Here is a 19,855-nt window from a genome sequence, read left to right as displayed (position 1 = left end):
GAGATGGAAACAGTTTAACTGCACACATTGTCAGATGTAGGGCCTAGATCAGTACAAAATGGAAACAGTTTCGTTAATAGAATGCATTCTTGAACCATTATTCTGTTCAAAATACGATATTTAAAACATATATTTCATATCCAATGTCTTGTTATTCTATATTTTCAGTATCAAATTCGATTCTGTATCACGATCGATCATGTTTTATGCGTCGTTTAAATGAATGATCATTTTTTATGAGCTTCTAGTGAATTTATCGAAAAAACTTTATGATTTTTACATCAGTTTTTTTTTACAGATTTGTAACGTTATAAATCATGTTTTTTTAAAATAATTTTTATTAAAAAACATTTAATGTGACGTAAAGGCTAATAAACAAAACACGTTAACCTAATTTTCAAAAATTTAAATATGGCGAATAACTGTATAAATAATATTAAAAATTCGAGAAGAATAATGAGAATTTTATGATAATAATTTTTTTCTATTGAAGAGAAATTATGAATTTCTTTTCTTTACTCGTTTTTTTCTACATGGCATTGTCCTGTACGTTATTAATGGTTGATACTGCAGTTACATTATAGCGAGTAATCATCGTTTATTCATTGTATCTAGTTTATTATCGATATAAAACATATTTTATATAATTTAACGTTGTTTACGGGATTGGCTACTACCGTGCTAGCGATATATATACTGCTTTTGACTACAAAAACTACTGTAAATCGTATAACTAATTTTCTAATATTCGCTATATCGAGTTCATTATAAAGCATATATTGTGCAATTTAGCATTGTATTATAGTGGGGTATAATATATTTACAGTTAAAACACTTTATTATTGTATCATTAGTTTTCAAATATTATAAATGCAGTCAAATCTCTGAAGGAAACATAAAAAATGGCCGCCGTTGGGTGGTGCCATTGTTAGGAGTTCGACTGTACAGACATTACTAAGGGTATTTTTATAGCAAGGTATCAGGATGTTTAAAGTATTGTATTATAAAAAAAAACTAGAAAATTAAGTCATTAATTTAAAAATATCATCACAAATTATACTGTTTACATATTTATCTATTTTCATTATCATGATGATATGGAATTCTGTCCTTGTTACAGTAAATTACTATAAATTACATTATCATTCGAGTCTTATTTAGGTTAAATTATTTAGGAAAATTAACCATATTCTTTATCGATATACAGAATTTTTGATATTACAGATTAAATTCCTTTGTTATATCAATATAACAATTATTAAATATAACTTCTTTATAACTTTATGCAACCATAATTTCTATAACATATTTAATAAGCCAACATATAATTAGAAAATTTTATAATTCTTTATGAAATATTAATATGTAAGTCATGTTATGTAGTTACTACACAATGAGCCTGTAATAATGGCTGCATGATAATACACACGTGAGTGAATTCATATATTAATGTCCTAATTAAAAAATGCAAAGTGTATGTTCCAAAAATTCTGATTCTTCAGCTTGATATCCTTGAATCAATTGTTTTTATAACTTTGTTAAATCATTAGAAATTCTAGATTTGTAAGAAAAAAATCTTTCAATTACGCTGTTGATGACTTCATAATACCATCTTTTATGCTTTACTAGCTTTGAAACAAGAAAAAGTTATATTAGGAAACAATTATAAAAAAGAAACAAAAAATAAATTCATTTTGAAACATGCAAAAACATTATGCCATCATTATCTCTTACAATATAAATTAAAGCTTGAGCTTTGAATATTGGCGCATTAATTTGTATCGAATGTTTTCCATTTTTTTTCCATCATTTAAGCTTAATTTATTCCTAAAATTATACAATAACTAGTGTATCCAGTAATAATTTTATTCTTTTACTTGATAACTGATCGTCTTTTACTTGATAACTGATTTAATTGTTTCGCAGCTGATGAACCCTTACGATGATGCCATTCCGTCGATTGAATTTTCGTTCGAGCTGAAGACAAAGAACTAAACATTCATTACATGTCATCAATCTGTGTTTAAAATCTATAGATTTTTTTGGAAATTGGCTTAAAATAGATTTCTCATTCACTGGACAACATTCGAGGAACTTGACAAATTCCTTCACTCAAATTTTTTAATAGTTTCATGAACCAGAGGTGCCCACAACTGATCGAATGGATAAAACCATCGAATACTGCCAGTTGGTCGCGGTTTCGCACCTGATCGGTGGGCTGGTCACATGGAATTTTCCAGGTTTTCTTTACCTGTCTAACACCTGAATAGTTTTTTATTCAGGTGTTAGTCAGGTGAAGAAAACCCTGGAAGAGAAGAACTTTCTATAGGAAACTAGGCCAGTTTTCTATGGAAAGTTCTTTCAGGAGGCAGGCACTCCCTTTGGCAGATCGTCCACGTGTTGGGTTGCTTATTTCAACAATACCACATGAAGCAGAGTTTTAACAATATTTGCAATTTACTCTAGTGATATTAAACGAGTTTATTATGTAATTTATTTATAAATATTAAATATTTTGGAACAGGTCTTGCATAAATTTCTTGAATGGTTATATGTGAAAAGATCTCTCTTGTGTTAAATCTATCTTCTGCACTCATTTGATAAGTGAGAGTAGCAAATTTATCAACGTTTTAAATGTCACTGTAACTGTTTAATTTTAAAAAACATTCAATTTATTTTCAGTTTCTATAGAGATAAATTGTTTTAACATTCTGTTCATTGAACGAGAGAATTCTAAGTATCTCTTAACATTACAAGTCACAACTTCAATCTATGACAATAAGACTATCTGCACGTTATTTTTCTTTACAAATAAATTGTAAAAATAGCTTGTGCATGCGATATAATAGATTTTGCATTACTTCTATACAATAAGAATGTGTACAGTACATTATGAAGCTATATTTTTAATAAAAATCTATAAAATTAACATCACAAATGCATGAAGTTGTTTAAAAAGCTCGTGTTTTAAGATCGAAAAATTATATTAAGATTACCGAAAATAAATGATAAAATATATAAAGTATCATCCACAAATTACAAATATATAATTTGAATAAGATGTATCAATAACTTACTGTAGTTATACACGATACAACTTTAGCAATAGATCGTTGTATTGCTATATAAATATATCTATAATATCTAACTGTAATTATGTATATATATATATATATAGTGTGTGTGTGTGTGTGTGTGTGTGTGTGTGTATAAATATTGTGGACACTAAGAGGGCTTTTTAACTTGCCCATTCTGGGTTCGGCTAGGCTCACAACAGGATGGTCGGGGTAGTGCGAGACGGGGCTCGACATATCCGAAACAGACTGCCCGAAAAAATTTCTGGGGTTTTACGACCTGTCCAAATTAGTTTTCGGGTCTTCCAGAGCGGTAAGCCGACGTTTTAACCTTTTCTATTCCCGTATACCTACTATTGTATCACCTTCAACTAAATTGAATAGTTAGACGGGAGGATGGCCAAGCAGTTAAGGAGGAACCGGGCTCGAATCTGAATGTGAAGAATTCCAAACCCCAAGAGTTTTTTGGGCATAGTTCGTCGGGATATGTAGGGCCCGTTCCCTCACCACTGGCCTCCCGTTGTGGGCATGGGCCGAACCCATAATAAACTTGCTCAAAAAATGGCTTCCTTAGTGCCCACAGGGCAAAAAGGGTTCAATAAAATTTTAAAAAGGACAGAAAATTGAGTGATTAATTAATTCGTTTTACAGTTGTATTTATACAACAATTTATTAATTTTTAAACATGAAAAATTATTATAAAAATTATATGATGATTTTTTCCGGGTATATCCATTCAAAATGCTGTTAAAATTATTAAATCTCTTTAAAATTAAATAGATAAAGTAATTAAAATGAAGGTATTATCATAAAATTTTGACATAACGAACTGTTGATTTATTATCCCAATTATATGAATTTAATTTAATTTATTATAAATCTAATTGGTTTACACCTTTTATTTTTAAATTAAAACAATTTTCATTGAAAATTTTATTTAACAATTTTAATTAAATTTACATCAACGTTTTAATACAGATAATTTGACATTCGGACTTTTAATTAAACTAATCTTTAGCTTCTAAAATCCAAGGATATTTATGAAATTATTACGATGTAAATGAAGTTTCAAATGAAAGAATTATGCTAATGTAAAATTGTTTATTTACATTGTAAATAGAATCCAATTTGAATTTTATATTAGGACAGTTAAAGATTGTTTGTATTTCACATTTTCTAAGTCAAGAAAAATGAATATTTCTTGGAAAATTATTAAAATATTTTCCTTATTTTATAAGAAAATAAAAAATTGTATATATTAGCTTTAGATAATTTGATTTTACTCTTATTCTTTGATATAATTAAGTATAATTACATGAGCGGAAACAAGACCATAAAAAATGTATATATTAATAAATAAGGTTGCATGCTTGAATAAATACCTTTTGTAATAAAAAATTTATCTTGAAAAGCTTACAAATTTGATATTAATGAAATAATAACTAAATTTGCAAGCCAATTACCTAATAAAAAAAAATCAATTTTCCGGTTTTGATGATAAATATAATGTAAAAAAAAAACATATCGATGATCGAATTCGATTTAAACGCACGTTATTAACATTAAAACTAGACTATGACCGATTGATATTAAGTACGAATTATATTAAAATGAATTATGCGATGAATATAATTCTATAATTCATTTTGATTATAAAGCCGAGAAGGAAATCGAGATACCTCGTTGGGTTCGAATTTAATCTAAAATCTTATAATGTGTTCTGATATTGCCCGTGGGTTCCAGTCATTAAAAATGAATATTTTTAAGGGTTTGAATTCTTATATATGTGTATATTTCTTAAGTTCTTTTCTTACGTTTGCAATTCTTCACCAGCGCTAATTGACCCCATTACGGGTCGGCCCCCTGTTCTGATATACATTTTTTTTTATCTAGCGAAAAATTCAATCTAATGCGAAAATAGAAATATTGAATTAAATATATATAGTAATTGCGCAGATAATGTTCCAAATTCAGATAATAATTAAATACGATGAAGTAAAAATAGAAGCCAAATGACGTCATTATGGTAACGAAAAAAAATTACATGTTCACTTAAACATATTAAAATGTAAGAAAAAATTATCGGTTCTTATCTTCCAGATTTTTTTTTAATATTAAATATTATAATCAGAGTTACCTTGGCAGTCACCACTTATTCCAACATTCAAGTATTTATTGCTTTTTGAAGTGCTCTGAGAGTTGGCAACATTACTTAAAAGTATCTCGTTTGATGTTGCCAGAAAAAAAATTTTAGATAAATCTAAATAAATAAAAAATTTAAATAAATGTTATTTAATTTGTTAAACATATTATTAATAATAGCTCTTATTTTATTAAATATAATTATTAATTATAATTTTTAATAATTATCGAATAATTAGCATATATATAAAAAAAAGTTTGACTTCGATTGATTGTATTGAAGTTGTCATACGATGATAAAAATTAAATTAAACGCACGATCGATTTTCTTTTCCCTTTATCCCTTTCCAAAAATTAAACATCTTGAAAGATGTTTAATTTTTTTTTTTTAAGAAAGATATAATCACTTTTTCTTGTTTAATCCCGAAGTTATATTAAGAATCAATTATACATACAATATAATAATTAAAATCGATAAAAATGTGATTTTTATAAAAATTAAATTTATTTTTTTTCCCTCTAAATTTCAAAAGCAAAGTTACATGAATAATAATTTCTAATATTTATGAAAACGTCAAAGACGATTTTTCAATTGAGTCTTATTATTAAATAATACAAATTACTATTAATGCATAAAAATAACTTTTTTAATAATTTCTATATAATATGAATTAATAATTTAAAGTTTCTAAAATGAATATATTAAAAAAAATTAAAAATAATTTTTACTTTCGATCGAATATTGTGTTAAATTTTACTGAAATTTCGCATTTTTTAAAATTATTAATTCTAATCAAATTCGAATTATTAATACATTTTAGTGTAAATTAAAAATAATAAAATTATTATTATTATTTCAAAATTCAGTCGTCTGCTTTGCTTCTACGTTTCGCGAATGTTTACGTTGTCATAACAACGCATTGTTTGCATTATCGATCATCGCTTGATCAAATCGATCTGAAAATTTTTTTGTTGACTAACTTAAAACGGTAAGTCCGATAAATATATTTGGTTTATATAAATCGACATTTATATAATTCAAATATATTATAAAATTAAATCGATTTCAACCAGGTACAAAATAAACAATTCAAAAACAAAAAGGAAATAAGCCTAACTTGAAATTATAATTAGGCCTAACTATCATTTAGTTAGGCCTAAATATTTAGGCCTAACTAAAAGAATTTAATTACTTGTTTTTTGTATTGACGAGTTGAATTTTATATTTCTTGTTAATTAATGAGTAATAAGAAGTATACAATTCGATTTTTTTTTCCACGAATGTTTATTTAAACACACTACACTTCATTAATTTCCTAATTAAAATATTTACACGTTACTCAATTAAATATCTGTTTAATGGTGTTTGCGTTTAACGAATCGGGAGAATTGTTCATTGGAAATTAATACAGTAAAACCTGTGTAAATCGGAATATTTTTTCCGGTTTGGCACGTTTCCGTTTTAAACAGGTTTTTTTAAACACAGGAAGTAGAGTTTTCCCGTGCAGGCAAGTTTCCGTTTTATTCAGGTTCCGTCTAGGACAGGTTTCACTGTATAATACCGAAATTCGAACTGGCTTCTACCGAAAATCATAAAATGAACATTTACAGAATGATTAATAACATTTATTACACTTTTTTATGGCTTTTTCATTAAGTTTTATGCTTTTATATTCAGAATGATTTATAATTAACTTCATTCTTTTTTTTTCGAATAAATTTTAATAAGTATAATGTAATCACAATCAACGTTATTTTCCTCGTCTCGTTACAGATTATAATGATGCTTAAAACACAAACGTGGTTTGTTTTATTTGTTTGACTTGTAGTAAAACATTTCTTTATTGTAATAAATTAATTTTATACTACAATTAATTTCGTTCTTAATTAGTATTTAACACGAATTTATTTCTTAATTACCTATCAAATAGGCAGAAAATAGGCTGTGTTAATAGATTCGAAAGAAATTAAAGCAATCTGCGAATAATGCTTGTTATTTTAAATCAATTTAGAATTTTTATAACGTGAATACTCTATTATTTTAACTAAACAGGAATTTCTGTTATCTATTCAAAAATTAATTATTTTTTTAAATATTTACTTTCTTGTTGTTAACTATAAACGATTTTAACATTAATTTAATTTATTTAATATCATAAATTTAACCATTTTACGCTCTGCATATTTCCCGTTGTCTATCACAATAGAGATATTGATCATTTGGAAAATTATTAATCTAAATTAATTTTCTGAAATAATTTCTAATGAATTTATTTAAATCTTATTATTCGTTTTTAGTTTTATTAAAAATAAATCCTATTTTAATAATCATACACATTTTTGTTTTTTACGTAAGCTTAATCTGAACTAGAAATATGTGGGAAGAAATTAGTAGAAGGGGGAAATATGCATCATATCAAATGTATTGAAACAGAATAATAAAGTATACTTATTTCATAATGCATTATTGACCTAGAGCAAAATGTATTTAATTTAATGTTTACGTTTCTTCTTTTATTGAAATATATAAGCGTACAGCATCGATTTGAAAATAAATACTGTAGTACCACTATTTTTTCTACAGTGCAGTTTTAATTTTAAATACGAATTTTACATGTGAAGTACTAAACACGTATACAAATAATTTATTTATTTATCCAAACAATTAAATAAATTTTCTTTACTGTAATTATACGTTATATAAATACTATATGATCATTTTTTAGAAAAATAAACTGGCAAAAATTTGATTATGAAATTGAAGTTTTCTCGTGAAATATGTAAATTTTAATACGGTATAATTTATAAGAATGCAATTTTTAGTAGGGAAAGAGAAAAAATTATTTTCTACACGCAAACTTTATTCATCTGACCTATACTTCTATAGATTAGACGTTAACGAAAAGCGTTATCGCCCTTTTCAATTTCGTGCAGTTTAACGATTAAAATTATTTTATTTATTACGAAAACTATTTTTTGTCTTTGTGCTTTAGCTAAATTTAATCATTGCAGTTTGTCTAATGTTTTATTAATTAATAATTGCTGTGAATAATGAATTTAATGGGATATTTACATATTTAATTGTTTCTATAAATTGTCATTATATTATTGTAAAATGTTGTAGTTAATAAACATGAAACTGTAGTTATAGTTAATGATTTTAATATTATTTTTTAGTAATTTTCATGAGGCATTACTCTTGAATTACAGTTTTAAAGTTAAAAAGTAGAAAAAGATCTATAAGAGAAGAATTTAACAGCTTTTTAAATTATATCGTTTCTAAGAAAGTGATTCTTATTTGATATAAGCTGGATTTGCAAGAAGTTACTGTAAATATTTCAGATAAGAAATATATTAGTTTCTTTCTTTTACTAGATTAAAATGTGATAATATATATATGTTCGATATAATTTCCTTCTTTATTGTATAAAGTAAGCATAACTGATTTAGATTTGTTAGTTCTAAAACATTAATTAATGGGAAAAACATGATTGTTGTCTTATCAGTTTTTTGGTCATAAATATGAGTATTTATTTTGTTTTGTGTTCGATATTAAACTTGTGCAAAGTTTCCTTAACTCTAATATGTAAATGATAATATGAATCGTTAATTGCATTTATTTTTATTTGAATCAACATGTTTATATTAATAAAGTCTGCTAGGATTAAATGAAAATAATAATAACGAACATCTTAAATGCATTCATTAAAGAAAATAAAAGAATATTTAATTTTGATTGACAGGCGCTATCTTACAGTTTGAAAGTCATATTTTATTCATATAGGTCATAGATTATTTTTGATAGTTTCCTAACTGAAGATATTGAAAGAGAAATTCTTCAGAAATAAAAAAGCAACATTTTTTTAAAATTGTTATATAAAAATAATATTTAGAAATTTCTTTCTTTCTATCAATAAAATTTTCACCATAAAAGATTTAAAAAAAAAGAAAAAGAAATTCAATTTTGAAAAAAGTTTTGTTTTTCCTTATTCATTACTTATAAATATTTTTCTTAAAAGAAGCATCACTCTAATAAATAAATATGATAAATGTAATAAATTAAGAATTGATTTTATATAATATATTTAATATTTTGTTTTGAAAATTTTAAAAATGAGAAAATAGTGAATTTTCAATTTGTTCACCTAGAAAGTTATTAAAAATTATTTGAAGCTTTGATAATTTTATCAGTGAAAATTTTTGAAAATTCGTATTTTTTAAACAGGAAGAAATTCTGTAGGATATTGAATGCGGATTTACCGTATATTTATATTAACATTTTCAATTTGAATAGATTTGTAAAAGAAAAAAAAAATGTGCTTTTACTATGTATTATCAAGCATGTCTTCTATTCACAGGAAGTTTTTATTGAAATAAATATTTTTCATAATCTTGAAATATCAAAATTGAAATTTATATATATACACACCATTTTTGTTATATATTTTTTAGTTCCTTTTCATCTATAGATTTCTGTAAAAACTTCTATTATTTGATCTAGATACCTAGAGGCATCTTATTTCTTTTTTTTTCTTTCTTACAAAATAGTAAAACGCATTATATAAAATTTATTTAATTTTTGAGTACGTATTACAATAATTAGATTTCTACATTTTCTAGTAACATAAAAATTTTATTTTATAGTTATCTGGAGCTTATATACAGCATAAACTATTTATATGAATAGTTTATGTCGGTAAGGAGCTTTAGTTGTTGTCTTTCTCTTGATAAGTTATATTAATTATGAAAGAATTTGCTGTCATGTAAGTCTCAGAAACAGATTAGTTTTTTTTTTCTTTTGTTTTATTGTTACTTCTTTGACAAACGAAAAAAGGGGAAAAATACAAGAAAACATATCAAAAGTAAAGAGAATGTCAAATGGAGAAAATAAACATATAAAGTTACTTTCTTATATGCTAGCTGCAGCTTTCCTTTTCTTCTTTTAAAAACTTTTATCTTCTAAACTGTTAAGTTTGAAAAACCTCATGAATATTGTTCAGGTTTTTTCAAACTTGGGAGTTTATAAGATAAAAAAGCACCAATAAAAGTTGCAAGTTATTATATTTAGCTTGTTTAATCCGTATAAAAATAACATAATGTAGAATTTGACGATGCAAAAAATCAAAGTTTTTACTATTTATATAAGTTTTCACACATACGAATTGTTACTTCAAGTTTTTTCCCCTTAATAATGATCTTTACTATCTATTCCTATATATAGATATTTTTTTAAGTATCATTAATTTTGCTTTTATATAATATGCATTGCTTTTATATAATATACATTTTAACTAAAGATATTTAGAACTAACGATCAATAAAAACAATAAATATTTATTACTTTGGTCGTCATGAAAGTTATTGTCGAAAGAGAAAATAAAAAATAATAACCTAGAAAGTAATATATACTGTAGACTGCTATATTTACTCACGTTATAATAATAGATACTTTTCTACATGTTTGTTTATTTAAAATAAAATTGTGATAGGTTCAACAAGTGATTGTTAGAAAAACATTTTATATAAATTTTCATATTTAAAAAAAAAATCCTTAGTTTATTAAAGTTTCAAAACTTTTTCTGAAATAATTGGATGCAAATATTTATTTATTTATTTTATTTTTCTCGTTTATTTATTTTTTTCTTTTCTTATGTTCAAAATAAAATTAATTTAAAAAATTAATTATATTTCAGATTTACATTTCAGTGTTTTATCTATTTGGAAAATTTAATATTTAATTATATAACTTTACAAATATTTTTGATTTTATATATTTATAAAACTAGGAAAAATATCTTGGTATATGTGTATACATATTTAGCATCAATTTATATATATATACTTTCCTGTAAAAATTTAAAATCTCAAAAAATTTATGTGATTATATGACTAAACAATTGGCTTTAAGCGTGTATTAATAGTAGCAGTTAGTATTGACAAATATAACATTTTTTATAGAAAAACTTGAAAATTTTTAATTTTTTGCAAAAAATTTAAAACTTTTAAAGTTTTAAAACTGCTGTTTTTTTTATTAAATTGCTTTGAAGAGAGCTCCTTGATGTGTGTCAAGTCGCATTCTTTAGATAGAAGTGAAACTCGAAAAACCTGTCGAGGTTGTATCGAAGACACAGACGACAGGGATCGCAACGTGAACGACATTGAATATCAGTTTAAAATGCGAACTGATAAATAAAATATGTTTTATCTATAAAGTATGAATAGGTTATAATTCTTTGTTATTAACAATTTAAACCTTGCCTATCTCCTTAGAATGGGCTATTAATAAAAGTCTATCGCATTAAAATAAAATAACAAACATTGCAATTTTCTGCAGCAGAAGCATTTTTCACATTTCAATGATTTTTGATACAGTAAAATGTTTTGATTTTGATTACACTATCACAGTTTCAACGTTCATCAGCAAGAATGTCATCTGTAAAAATTAGTTGTTACCCTTGAAGAAAAAAATATAGGTCAAGTTTTAGGAAGGATGGAATTGCTACATGTATCAGCTGATTTTGTTTTGATTTTTTTTTTCTAATCGGCTTAAAATATAAAGATTTAAATTATGCCAAATTTATTTATAAAGCTATAGCGGATCGATAGGTTCCTATAGAAAAGTTGCAATCTATATTCTTACTGTAATCTCTTCGTTTCCATTGGGATGAACTATTGTGAAACTAACAATAAACATGCTAATAGTATAAAGATGAGAGTATGAGAGGGAGAAATGACCTTAAAAGAAACTAGTTTCTCTATAGAATGTAGTAAATTAGAATAGTTATTCTCTACTTCTATTGTATAATATATATAATATATATATAATATAAATATATATACATGCATACATACATATGTATAGGCATTATATGGATTAAGAAAACTAAAAACGAATGAACTAACCTGAAAAACGATGATGTACAGATTCTAAAATGAAATTTGAACGGATGTCAAGCTTGCATTTAAGTAAAAATAAAAGACCTAAATTCTAGGAATCCAATTTTGTTTTTTATTGTAACTTTACAGGTTAGGGATGTAAACTTACCTCGGTAATTACATCCAAGTAATGTCAGTATTTAGAAAGGGCGGTCTGAAAACCTTAATTAATCAATGTTTTAATCTGTTCGCCTTTTCATTACTAACAAGTACATTGCCATAAAACTTTATTTTAAATTGCGTAAGCTTTTACACAAAAATATTTGCATAGTTTGTTACATGCGAAGTATATGTTTAATTAATTCTCAAATTTATGTGCATGCAAAAATTTATTAAATAATGCAATAAAAACCAGAAAAAATAAATACAATTTTAAAATTCCTGTTATAACAAGTCTATTTGAAAATAATATATTTATATAGGATTTTGCAATATAATTTCAGACGTTTTCTAGAGTAATTTCTGGTTTAGAAAATAACTTCAAAAGCATTATCTACTTTTGATTGCTGCAGATTTACGTAACGATATAAAATAGGCTAAACGTAACGATTTCAACGTTACTATTTTTAACTTTTAAATTTGCCTAATCAAACTCTTCTGTTTTCCAATTAGAAAATTATCTCGTATCATCTATTTAATGCAAAAACAGAAACATTTTTGTTAAACAATGCATAACGGAGCTACAGACTAGAAAATGCATTGCTTCTGTTTGATACTTATAATACAGACTATGGAGTATCTCTTCGAAACAGCTCAGAGAGTAATTAACACTCAGATAATCGTTGTACAGCATTAACAAGGCTTGAATAGAATTCCCAAGGAACTTGTCATATTTATCGCCTATCGAAACTTGCGTGAAGATGCCAACATACTACTTCTTGTTAGCATTATAGATGCAAGCCAATAGAAATTAATAGCAATATTAATATTTCTATTAGTTAAAGAGACAATTTCTCTAACAGAAAATTTATGATATATTGGCTGGCATCTAGCAGAAGATTTTAACATTTTGATTTTGTAATTTTGTTATAATGCGTAACTGAAAATGTTTGTGTTTTTGCACTAAATATATCAAAGGAATAACTTTCGAATCAGAAAAAAGTTAGTTTAATTAATCAAGTTGAATGAGAAGTCGTTACATTCTAACTATTACATTCTACTTTTCCTATCATATTTTAAATCTAAATCTAATTATAATTAAGAAAAGTTTATTTATAGAGCACATATCTTGAATATAATAATACATATACATGTAATAATAATATTTAATTGCAACAAATAGATAAAGATGTGTGTATGTATTTATATGTAAATACAGTATAAATTATATAAAATATAGTAAATTACCGAATTAATTGGAACCATGGGCCATCTGGATATGCGAAATATCCGGATAATTGGGATTTTTCTTAAAATAATCATTTTTTCCTGTCCAAGCACCTCGTTATGTACAGTACATTACGTGTATGCCTAATTATATGCAAATATAATATTAAATGTGGAAATATACAGTGCCTATAAATGAATATAGTTTATTTTCTACGCTTATAAAAAAATTTCTTTTCATGCATATACATGCCTATTTATTTTTAATAAAATCGGAGGACAATCCGGAGACAACCGGGATCCAATCAACGTCCGAATAATTAGAGTTTTGCTGTATGTATACAGCTTTATTTGTTGCAATTAAAGGAGTAAATAAATTACAAAAACTCATCAATTTTCTAAAAGATTACAAGCAAGAATACTTCTCGCATAATCTTCTCGTCTTTTTAGCTAGTTACATTTTCATTTTGTTTTATGTTTTTTTGGTAGTTAGTTTTTCTTAAAAAGTGATTTATTTTTCTGCACTTTTTATTGTTTTATTTTAGTTTTTATCTGTCAAATGTTTTGTTTTATTGTCCATCTCTTTCTTTTGATCTCTTTTATTCCTATTTTTGCAATTTCACAACTTTTATCGGTTTCTATCGTATATATCTGAAACTATATAAGTCAAAGCAATAAAAAAAAAATGTAGTTTTACAAGAAAACCACAAGAAGTATTACCATAAAAAATGTATGCTTAATGGATGATTTTTTTACTTCTATCACTGTTATTTAAAGTCAAAACTTTGATTGAACTAAATCATTAAATTAACTATTTTCTAATCTCTTCACGTCTTTGATACATTAAACCTAAAATAACAGCAGAAAAAAATTGAACTGGCGTAATTAGGATTTTTGAGAAAAATCACGAATTCTTCCCGTTCTCATTAATAATAATCTAAATTTTATATGACAATAATCAAGTAGCAAATATACACTACTCAAAACAATTATCGTGATGTCAAATTTATTTAGTATTGTCAATCTTATTTTAAAATGTTACGAAGTAGGCTTAAATAAGTTACATGTAATAATCAATGCCTAATCGCACTTATTTTCAGAATAAACCTATTTTTAATATACCAATTCCTTTACTTATTAATAGTTGCAATATACTACATGCTCCAGCATGAAAGTTAGTACAGTATATTGAAAATGTTTGAGAGCAATCATCTGGATTTGTCATAAATTAACTGACCATAAAATTAAACTGATTAAAGTAAGATTGATAAAGTTTTGTATTCATATTATTTACCTATCCTTTAGTTATAGACAAAACAAAATTATCAATTCCTAATAATATATATATATATATATATATAGCTAGTGAAGGATGTACATTTAAGTCCCATCCAATATCGAACTATTATTATAAATAAGACAAAAATTATAGATATGTTTGGCTTGTTTTCTTTATAAGTATACATGTTTTGTTATTAGCAAAATTTCAACCAATCAATACATAAACCATCGACTCTGTTAAAATACTAATTTAATATTGCAAAGTTTCTTAATTATTCTGATTAGATTTTAATTGTGATAAATCTCAATTTGAAAAATTTAAGTATCATGTCAAGTTTAAAATTATTCATTTAGTGTTATACAAAGTTCTCGTAATATAGTAAATTAACCATTTAGCTTAGCCATTTTGTTAAACATTATCTGTTTATCCATTTTGGTTAAGTTAGCCGTTTTTACTTAGCGATAACAAGTTAATGCACTTAACAAGAACAATCTTCGTAACAGTATCCTTTAATAAATATGGAAACGGCACTTTCTCCTACTAGAAAATTCATCTAACAAAAGACTTTTTCTTTCTAATTATATGGTCGTATAAGGTGACTCGATATCAGTTTTTCTTTCAGGCATTATTCACGTAATAGAAAAGTTTGTCATATTCTTTATCAGTTCAATATCCAATATAATAAGGATTGCACGTTGGCTTTGATCAACGACATTTCTATATCCATCTTCCTCACAGCGCTGTCCATATAAATGAATAAGAAATTTTTCATATCGTCATGTATCCCCGGCAACAATAGGCATAACAAGAAGAATTTTCAAACATGTTAATTAATTTCTTGTCAAAGAAGAAAGTTTCGACACAAAATTGACTTTTTAAAATTCATCTCTACGTTAAGCTAATATTTTTTTCCAAACATATAGAATTCTTTATTTATTTATTTAACATATGTAAAAAATATAGTGTGATATTTATGAAAATACAGATAGCGGTCACTTCTGTATTTTTAGCATTATTGAATTTATAGAAATATTTAAATAACTGTCATTTATATCTCCGAACTGTCAGAAGAGTTTAAGGAACTGTCATTTATATCGTGAACAGAAATGCTTTAGGTAATTTGTAGTCAGTTGGACATAATATTCATTTATTTTTTATCTTATATATATATTTTTAATCTTGCGCTATTTATATAAAATTTTAAATTTTACGAACCATTAATATTCTTAACACTTTACTTACTTCAAAAACAGTTTTTTAATGATTCAATTTGTTTATTATTAAAGAGATTTAAGACGAAATTCATTAAAATTGTATTATTAAAAATTAATTAATTAAAAATGAATCAGATAAATCTTTATCTTGTCCAAGAATGGATAACAATTTAAAATATTAATGGAAATTTTAAATTTTACATGATGATCAATAGAGATTCAAAGATTTTTTTCTTAGCTCAAACTTTAATAGAAAAGCTATAGTGCTAGTTTTATTTTCTCTTCTTCTCTTGGGATTAACTCGATCGAATTCAAATTAAGTAAAGCGGACTCAACGGAATTTGAATTTTTACGTTTAGGTCAACAATGGAACAATTAAACGAAATGAATATTTTAGTTTCTAAACGTAAATACTGGTTTTAAAATGATCAATTTTTGATGCTTTCATAATTACCTGTATGCTTTATTGAAATTTCTTTTAAAAAAATAAGAATATTTCACATTTTATTTAATTTATAATGACATTTTTTCGTATTTTCAATCTGTATTTCTATCAGATAATTGTGTTATAGAAATTTTTGAACTTCCGAAGATTGTTCAATTTTCTTTAACCTATTAGACTCCGTTTGAACAACCTATATATTGTATTTTTTTAACAAAAAATAAAATAGAATTACTACAGTTACACTACATTTCTACTTTTTGTTATCTTTTTTTTTTTTTAATTTTTGAAATGGTTTGTTGTATTAGTGCCCAAGCTATTGAAACTACTTAAAAATATTGCTTCTATGTTGATTACGAGTGTAAAATATGTCATATTTAATTGATGTTGCTAATGATGTTTTGATTATGTGTTTCGTAGATCATCTCACTAACTTTCTCAGTTTATTCTTTTCTATATTGCTCGACATTTCTTGGTTAGTTTAAATTTTTTCAATTGAAAAACTACTTTTTTTAGAGGTGAGAACTTTTAATTTATACAGTTTATTTCTTCAGATATGTTGTATGATATAAATACACTAACTTATTGATATTATAATAAGTTAGAATAAATACAATTCTTTTATTCCATTAAACAGATACACTAATTTAGTACTTTTTTTGTTATCATATTCAATTTGTTTTCTTGTCATTGCAATACTTACATTTTTTCAACGATTTTTAATGTGCTTCATAGCAGATCATTTCATTAACTTTCTTGATTTGTTCTTTACTTTTTTACTCAGCACTTTTTCTCTCTTTAAATTGATTCAACATCTTTTAAAGTCATTTTTTCAGGTGTGGTCTACTTCAAATATGATTGTTTGTTATAAATACACTAACCTATTAATATTGTAATACATTAGAATCAATACAAATATTTTTATTCCATTATATACGCTAATGTTAGTATCTTTTTTGTTATTCTAGTATCGTATTTACTTTATTCTCTTGTCATTGGTAGGTTTATGTTTTTCCAATAGATAATGGCTCGCTTGTGTTTCGTCTTTGATTAAATTTCCTATTAAATTACATATCATGCTTCCTATATAATTGATTATAGCTCTAGTTTTAGCTTCTATTGTCGTATCCTACTTTCACATGTCTTAACTAGGTTAAACAAAAAAAAATCCATACAATACTTAGATTATAAATGTGTCTAGTTATAGCTCTAATGGTAACGTTTCTAACCGTTTTATTGAAAACATTTTAGTTTCAATTAAAGCAGTTTATAAGAATATTTTATGAGTATATAACCTATCTATAGAATTATTTTTACAAGATAAATATTAATTAGCATGCCTGTAATTTTCTTATATAAATTATATTCTGCTTACTTATTTATTTTTATAAACTTTATTTACTCGTATCAAATTTCTACATCTCAAATTGATACAATTTATCACTCGTTTTATATTTACTTTTTTTTGTTTTTGATTCCTTTTTGATAACAGTGTTTATACTCTTTCTTCTAATTTTCTCTTAGCTACTTTTTATATTGACAGTTTAAATATTGACAGTTACATTTTTTTTTTTTTTTTTTTTTGTATTTTCAATTTCACTTTGCTAGTAAATTCAATACTCTCTTTCTCTGAACTATTTTCACATTACCAACTTGTTTTTCTTCATTGCTATCGATTTAAGTAGGTAAGTTGTATTGGATATCTGTATAATTCCAAAATTTATTGTTCCTAGAAACTCTAATAGAAAAGTACCCTTATATGTACTTGATTTTTTCCTTTTTATAAAGATAAAAAAAAAGAAAAGATTTTCTTTCCATTCATCCGATTTACTTGGACTGAGGACAGCTGCTGGTTGTAATTTTTCTATTTTGTAACACGGATAACGACTAGAATATCAAAATTTTTCGACTCTGAAATAATTACAAGTTGTGTTTTACGATGACGTACATTTCATCAAGAGTGTGCTTAATATGTTAGCTAATAACACAGAAATGAATTCAATAAAAGTAATTTCAGTATGAAAATAGTGTAAGTCTATCACGTTATAGTAAACCAGATAATTTAAAATCTGCGAATCATATTCATTAAAATTTTTTCGTGCGGATTTTATTGAATTATGTATAAAATTGCTCTGTCTTTCATCATTTTTTTATTTCTTAAAAGTGTTATCATTTATTGTCGTAAAAAAATGAATTCATACTGCGAATTTTATCTGTACTCCGATAGTACTTCTTTTCGTATAGTATTGTCCTGTTTTATGTATGTCATTTTGAGCGCGAACAGATCTAATAAAAGAAAATACGCTACAGGCCACCACGAAGTAGTAGTGGTTATTGACTACGTAATAAAATGAAAAACTTAACCCTAGGAGCTGTCTTTGCGTCAGGTAAAATGGATGGATAGAGAAACTTTACTTTAAATATTAAAATAAATAACAGAATAGTTTAATACACCAGCGAATACTATCCTTATTCAAAGAAAAAAAACATCCAGAAGTTATCTGGGAAAAAATTGGCATTTTATTTGTGACACGAACAAATTAAAACAATTAAAGAGTTAATTAACTTCATTGATTTTTCTTTCAGCTGTGATAAATATTTCTTTGATTTTGTCATTTCTTTTTCTTGATTTGTGTCACAGTTATCAAAACATTCACAAAATTATTCTTCGGCTTTCTATTGCATTTTATTGAATTCTCTGTTTTCCCCTCATAAACTCATCATTTATACCAGGATTTCTCTGTTCAAATTTTTTATCTTTCAGAAAGCTGATATATTTTCATCTCATTTTTGTTCTGTCTTATGAAACTTTCTCTCCTCTTGTTATTTCTTCGTTATCTGTCTTTGACCAATTTCTTTCAACTTCATTCTTTACCCCTATTTCAATCCATAACCTTTGCTATGCTCCTATATTGTCATACTTATAAGATGTTTTCCACGTCTCTTTGCTATATTGATTTTGATATTTATTACTATTCTGTTTTTCATATGTTCAGTGTAAATATATTTACCTCTATATCTTATTTGTTATTTACATACTTCATTTTATATATATATATATTATTTATTTTCGTATACTGTATATTATTCAAATAATCAATTAAATAGTTGGGAAAATGAAATAAATTATTTTTGTTTATAGCTTAATTATATTAATTATATGTATTTATTTTAGAACAGATGTCTCATTTTATTTAAATTACTTTATTTTTATTTTAAAATATTTTCTTGATCATCGAAATTTTCCAATCTTCTAAAGTAAATTTCAATTTTCCGCTTTCGTTATATCGATTTCATGGAGATTTTCTTCTAAGTATACTGAACGAGAAAAAGGCTAATAATAATGTTTTCTTTACATCAAACATGCAATTTAAATGCAACAGTTTAATAATATCTTTCTCTTTTTTATTTTATAATTTTTTTCAATTAATATATTTTA

At 25.1% G+C, this 19,855-nt stretch overlaps 1 protein-coding gene and 1 long non-coding RNA gene across 3 annotated transcripts in view; both read left to right on the top strand.

Moving 5' to 3' along the window:
- LOC136968821 (rhoGEF domain-containing protein gxcJ-like) overlaps positions 1-19,855 on the top strand; it is a 51,750-nt gene that overhangs the window by 6,584 nt on the left and 25,311 nt on the right. The window lies entirely within an intron of this gene.
- LOC136968822 (uncharacterized) lies at positions 14,553-19,781 on the top strand. Its single transcript, XR_010879706.1, has 2 exons — positions 14,553-14,736; positions 19,676-19,781. It is a non-coding gene; the product is annotated as an uncharacterized lncRNA (long non-coding RNA).

The sequence above is a fragment of the Centruroides vittatus genome, unplaced genomic scaffold (assembly GCF_030686945.1).
Source record: "Centruroides vittatus isolate TY-2023 unplaced genomic scaffold, ASM3068694v2 contig_1620, whole genome shotgun sequence".
Classification (NCBI taxonomy): domain Eukaryota; kingdom Metazoa; phylum Arthropoda; class Arachnida; order Scorpiones; family Buthidae; genus Centruroides; species Centruroides vittatus.
The sequence above is the reverse complement of the archived record's forward strand: the minus strand, read 5'-3'. Positions and strand labels throughout refer to the sequence as shown.